General features: G+C 37.4%; 1 pseudogene; it reads right to left on the bottom strand.

The window, feature by feature from the left end:
• Positions 1 to 97: 97 nt before the first annotated feature.
• On the bottom strand, positions 98 to 1,782 carry LOC138153152 (EH domain-containing protein 1 pseudogene; annotated as a pseudogene).
• Positions 1,783 to 7,077: the final 5,295 nt, after the last annotated feature.

Raw genomic sequence — 7,077 nt, 5'->3', positions numbered from 1 at the left:
TATCTATCTATCTATCTATCTATCTATCTATCTATCTATCTATCTATCATTTCTGACTCTTTAGCACCCTTACTGTTGTCATGGGCAAAGGGCCCATTCATAGTGTCACGGTAGGCATAGCCAGAGACCCTGAGGTCTCCTCCACAATAGCAGCAGCCTGTGCAGCAGCAGCGGCAGCAGCAGCAGCAGCAGCCTCTTCTTCCTTCATCAAAAACATCAACCGAGCTATATCTTTAGACAGCATCTGTTCCAGCTTTTCAAAGAGCTTGGGCTTCAAGCTCTGGAACTTAGAGAAGTCCTGAGCTTGAAGCAGTTGCTGCATCTTTGGGATGCTTGGGAAATCTCCAGGAGGAATATGATACTCTCGTTCAATTTTCTGGTAAACTCCTTTCAAATTGGTGAGCAGCTCCTTTTTTTTGGCCTCCTTACCAAACATAGGCATCTCTTTCTTGAGGGTGCTGATGATGTAGCCATGGACCCTGGCCAGCCTGGCTCTCTTGATCAGGTCATTCATTTTTCTAAGAGTAGTATAGTGGGGAAGTTTCTGAATGTCCTTAAAGAGATCCAAAGCTTCTGCTTCAAATAGCCTGCTGTTTTCAATATTCACAAACGGCTTGGCCCAGAAGGACCCTATGTATACCCTCATTACTTCAGGGGTGTTAATGATCTTGCCCAGGGACCACATGAGGGCCCCATAGACCCTCATCAGCTGCTGTGTTCCTATCTGGTCACTCTTGTTCAGTACCACTCGAATCTTATCTTCATAGTTCTTGAGTGCCTTGATTGCTTCAGAGAGCTCATCTGAGATGTCCAGTTTATGGGCATCAAAGAGCATGATGATGAGGTCCACTCGCTCAGCAAACCACTGAAGTACTGCTGAGAAGTCATAACCTCTGCTGACTCGCTGTTTCTCTCCAGCCAGGATTCCCGGGGTGTCGATGATGCTGATACTTTCTAGGACCTCGTTGGGGAGCTGGACACACACAAAGCGGTTGAGGAAGGCATTGCCGAAGTTGGTAAGGTTGCGGAAGGGGAAGCGTCGGTCCACCACGGCCACATTGCCTGGCATCACGTTCTCAACCTCACCGTGCATGAGGACAATGAAGCCATCAGTGGTGGGCTCTGGCCCAATGCGCATGCACGGGAATTCCTGCTCGAGGAGGTAACTGATAAAGGTCGTCTTGCCCGTGCTGTACTGGCCCATCAAAAGCACCATGGGCTTGTTATCGAAGTCAGCCTCCATGAGTGCCGGGGAGTGGTACTGTTCAAATTGGTAAATCTCTTCAAGCGGTAGCAGCTTCTCCAAATACAGCTGTCCCAATCTCTGGGCCACAGACATGAAGAGATAAGACTTCCTACGATCTTCATCCCTGATCTTGCTGGCCATGGTGGTGGTCTGTTGAAGCCCAGGCTGCGCTGAGAATGGGACGGAGCTGGGCCCTGGAAACAGGGCAACGACTGTGAGGTTGTGGAGGCCAAGGAGGCTGTAGCTCTGCCTATGGCGCTTGCTCCAGCTCCCAAACCCAGCATTCTCCTATTTCAATGCGCATGCGCGAGCCCCGCCCACGAACCTGCCCCTTGTCCCTCTTTCTCCTCTAACTAGGAAAGAGCTTTTTGTGTGACTTTCCCAAGGATGGAAAAACGAAGTTTTTAACTTTTGTTTGTATCCCTGGAACTTAACCATGCTTAGCATGTAGAATGGGCCAAATGATTGATTATTTAACTTTATAATTCTGATTAATGGGAAATCCAGCTTACTGGTACTCAATAAAAGGATTAGTCCAGAGGCGTTTATTAAGCATGTGCCAACCACCAAGCTAAGCCTTGAGGATACAAAGGAAAAAAAGAAAAGTGAGTCACTACCTTCAAGGAACTTATAGTCCAATGGGGGAGAAAACATGAAAAAACAAATATAGAAATCTATGTTCAAACAAGATACAGGATAAAATTATAACAATCAACAGAAGAAAGGCACTAGGTCTCCTAAAATGAATGAGGGATTTTGGCTGATACTTGAGGGAAGCCAGGAGGCAGAGATAAGGAAGAGTTCTAGGACCTGCTGCCCAGAGTATGCAAATGGAGTATCTGATATTAGGGTGTATATGGGAAAGGGCTAACAAATCTCAGAATAGTACTTAGGAGAGGATAATACATCATTTTAGGGCAAATAAAGGAAACTATTAAATGATAAGTTAATGAATAAGGAAATCAGGGAATATGTGTGGCTGAAAATATTAGCAGAACCTATACCACCGTGGGCAGATAGAGATCCCTGATGTTCCTGCACATACTTCTGGATAAAAGACCAGTAGTAGAGTGTTATGGAAAGTTATGGTGCTTAATAGACCACAGTAACATTTGGATGCTGACAATATAAAGGGTAACTATGATCTCCCACTCCCTGTTGTTTTAACTGTCAGAGATAGACTACAGAGGTATACTGACCACTGATCTGACATTTCTTCTGTTCTTAATTTATAGAATGCAAAAGAAAAAGAGACAATTTTTGTATAAGGAATTAAAAAAATAGGATAGGCACCATTTAAAGAGATTTTTTTTTAATTTATTCTTGAAAAGACTAATCCTTAATATGACATTCCATTGAAAGGTAACAAAAGCATGATTTTGTGTAATCAAAATATACCAATTTAAGCCAAATGTTGTTTAAAGTCAGCACATTTTTAACAAGCTTTGAAGGAGAAATTTAGAAGCTCCCTGATCACCCAACCTTCCCTAAGCAAAATTCTGTTTAAAAAATATCTCTTTAAGCATGAGCTATTGTATATACTAGGGACATTGTCTTTAAAAACTTAGCAGACGTTTTTGTATCCAATTAATTACCTCCTTATAAATTTCAATAAACCATTGCTTGCCTTTTGCTTGGCAATTATATGAATCCTTTGAAATTTAGGAAAATTTGTCCTTTATCTTATATTGGAAACCAAAATACCTAGGGAAGCCCTTGACTCCAGATATTATGATAATTATAATTATCATTTATGTTTTCATAATTTATATAGCTTCATTTCTAGTGTATTTTAATAAAAGCCCAAGCAGTATTAGAAAGTGCATAAAAACATATAGAATAATAGTTGTGAGAGTCTATGATTTTCTCCATTGTTATTTTTAAAAGACATTGCTGACAGAGACCTGCTATAATCACATGTGAAGGAAAATGGCACACAGTCAAAAATCTTTTCCTAGTGTGCACACGTGTAATAAAGATTGTCCTTTGCAGCCTTAGTCACTATTTACAGAGCCTGCAGCTGTTTGCAGTGAAGTGAGGTAATAGGTTTTAAAGACTCAAATTTTTCTGGTATGAATTCTACCCAAGTAATTTTATTACAGATATAAACATAACCCATTAGTTTTGCTTGACCTCAAGAGAGGAAGTGAATCTCAATTTTTTGCTTTTTAATAATAAGAATGAATTCAACCAAAAGAATGTAAAAAAAAAAAAACTGAATCCTGTGAATTTATTTGTAGGAATGGAGAGATTTGTGATGGTAATATTGGAACAAATGATATATAGCAGAAATGACAGAAAGGTTATCCTTGTAAGGAGCCCCATCCACATTGGTCAATGAAGATAACTCAAGAAAATAAAGAAGCTATGAGACATCATTGGAATTCAGGAAAATTTATAAACTCCAGAATACTTAGATAAAATTACACATCAGAATTGTGCCATCTTTCATGAACTAACACATTACAAACCCTTATACTCCAAATTAAGATCTCATATTATCCTTGAGACTTCAATAAACAACCTACTAGGAACAAGAGTATTATCACCAAAAAAAAAAAATTATTACAATCTCCTGGATATAACTTTGATCCACAAAAATTTAAGAAAAATATTTTTAATAAATGTAGTATACCAAGAGTTCATAGTTATAGGAAATGAAAAATCTTTTAAAATTTGAGAGATCTAGCACAAAATAAAGCAAAATCACATGGGAACAAAATTATATATGTATCATATTATCCTGTCCACTAAAAGAGTGGTTCCCAAAAAATTTTCTACAAGAAATAAGCTTATATCCTAATAATTTTATTAAATTACAAAAAAGCTCTACAATAATCAAAAGAATATTAAATATGAAAGAATAATAGCAGGAGTATGACTTACCCTAGGAATACTTCTATCTGAATGGTATTGAAAAAGATGAGATGAGTAAGACACTAATAATGAAAACACTTCAGGAATTCAATGATCTGCAATTTCATCAGAATGCTTCTTCCCTAATACAGATAACAACTTTGGTATAAATTAGTAGATGATCCTTTAGACTAAAAATTTTATCCACCTACAACTGCCCTGAAGATAATGAAAATGATAATGATAAATTTATCTAAATATATCTAAAATGGTGCTTAGGCACTAGAAATCCATGCTGTCACCAGGTGTGTCCTTGAATCATTCTAATAGGATAGAACATGTGCCTCAGATATACTATAGATCAAAATATATAACAATATTAAATTGACCTTCTGACTATGAATTAAAAAAACCTCCCAATTAAAACCACAAAAATAAAAGTTTTTCGCCATTTAAATCATTTCCAAAATTTTTTCTGATACAAAATTTATATATAACATTTTCTTTCTGTCTCTGTGTGTTTGTCTGTCTGTCTGTCTCTCCATGTGTGTGTGTGTGTTCAATAACCTTGGTAGAGGCATTTAGCTTTTTATCAAATTGAATGCTTCAAATTAGGTTGTGCCCAGTTGTAGTGCCAATGCAATATTCACAGCACTTATGGCAACTATGAATATGCCAGCAAAGTTCTAAATTGCAAAATATAAAACACTCTCCATACAGAAAAGAAAAGCAAAACATTTATTCAGAAACCAGAACGCCAAATCCCAAAACCACTAAGCCAAATCTCAACACCAGAAAAATGATCCATCATAGCAACAAAGAAGTTAATACACCATAACACAGCAGGGAGCCACACCATACCTAGCTGTCTTCTTTCCTGTATCCTCTCCTTCCTCCTCTAACTGCTCTGACTCCCAGCCCTCTGAGCTTTGTTCCACCCATTCATCAAGCATCTTCCATCACTGGCTTCATGTGATTACATGTGGCCTATTAAGGGGCAGAGAAGATCTTCAAATTCCCATTCCCAGTACACCAGTCTACCTACGGTAGTATTTTGTGTGTGGGGTTGGGGGGGGGGGAGGGGAGGCAAGGCAATTTGGGTTAAGTGACTTTCCCAAGGTCACACAGCTAGTGTCAAGCATCTGAGGCCAGATTTGAACTCAGGTCCTCCTACCTCCAGGGTCAGTGATCTATTCACTGTACCACCTACCTGCCCCCTGAGTAGTATTTCTAAGAGAATAAATTACTCCATTCATTCATACAAATATACTATGCTCAAGAGTTAGCACTCTCTCCAAAGCCAATGTTTCATTATGTCATAGAGGTTATGGTGAGTTCTCAAAGAATGCCAGTGGAGCACAACATACTGATAGTTACCAAACTGGAAAAGTCCAGCTTGTCCTAAATTCCTATAGAAAATTCCATGAGGGCAGGGATTGTTTACATTTTTATCCTTTTTTCTCCAATGTCTAGTTACATAAAGTAAACGTTTAAGTAATGGTTGATGAATTGAATGCAGTCGCTGTAAAATACAGCTTTAAAAAGGGGGAATAACGTCTGTCTTCCAAAGATCAGCCTAGCTGTTTTTTTTCTTTCTTTAAAATAATATATAATTTCAACTCAGTTACATGTACAAACTATTCTAACATTCATTTTAAAATTGAGTTCTCCATTCTGTTGCTCACTACATCCTGCTACCTTGAGATGCTAAGTGATTTGATATAGGTTATACTGTGCAATCACTGAAACATTTCCATATAAGTCATTTTGTGGAAGAAAACTTGAATCAAAATAAATTTAAAAAAATTAAAAAGAAATGGAAAATACTATGCTTCAGTCTGCTTTCAGACTTCATCAGTTCTTTCTCTAGAAGCAGAAAGCATTTTTCATCATGAGTTCTTTGGAATTGTCTTTTATCGTTGTATTCCTGATAATAGCTGAATCATTCATAATTGTTAACCACACAATATTACTGTTACTTTTTATGATACTCTCCTATGTACAATGTTCTCCTGGTTCTGAGTGCTTCATTTTGCATCAGTTCATGTAAGTCTAAGTTTGTTATTTCCCCCTGACATCATCCTGTCTATCATTTCTTACAGCACAATAATATTCCATTACAATCATATGACATGACTTGTTTAACCATTCCCCAAGTGACGGGCATCCCTTCAATTTTCCAATTCATTTCCACCACAAAAAAAAGAGCTTCTATAACTGCTATAAATATTTTTGTACAAATATGTCCTTTTTCTTTTTTTTTAAATCTCTTTGGAATACATATCTAGTAGTGATATTGCTGGATCACAGTTTTATAACCGTTTAGTCATAGTTCTAAATTGCTCTCCAAAGTGTTTGGATCAGTTCATAGTTCTACCAATAGTGTATCAGTGTCCCAATTTTCCCATATCCAATCCAACCATTATCATTTTCCTTTTCTGTCATATTAGCCAATCTGATAGGTATGAGGTGGTACCTCAAAGTTGTTTTCATTTGTAATTCTCTAATCAATAGTAATTTAGAGCATTTTCTCATTTGACTATAGATACCTTTCATTTCTTTGTCTGAAAACTGCCTCTTCATATTCTTTGACCATTTATCAATTGGCCAATCTACTGAAAATTTATAAATTTGATGCAATTCTCTATATATTTGAGAAATCATGCCTTTATCTGAGATCTAGCTAAATTTCAAAAGAAACCCATCACAAAAAGGGTGGCCACCAGATGACAAACTATTAAAGCCCCAGCAACTAATGAAAACCATCTGCTAAGGCCTGGAAGGAATAATGAAATTTACGGTGATGGAAAGAGTACTCACACTGATGAAATTAGAGATTTGTGATGTATGTAAGTGTGGAGAAGCAACACGCTATAATACTTATAGTGGGGAAATTTCTCTAGCTTACATGAATAAGAGGAGAAAAAGCATAGATACACGGCAGCCATGTGCCTAGGAAAATCCAAAGGTGTATT

Source organism: Petaurus breviceps, unplaced genomic scaffold (assembly GCF_028583685.1).
Source record: "Petaurus breviceps papuanus isolate PSGF00001 unplaced genomic scaffold, PetGlider_PUasm1.0 90977, whole genome shotgun sequence".
NCBI classification, from domain to species: domain Eukaryota; kingdom Metazoa; phylum Chordata; class Mammalia; order Diprotodontia; family Petauridae; genus Petaurus; species Petaurus breviceps.
Note: the sequence above shows the minus strand (reverse complement) of the source record. Positions and strands in the feature narration are given on the sequence as shown.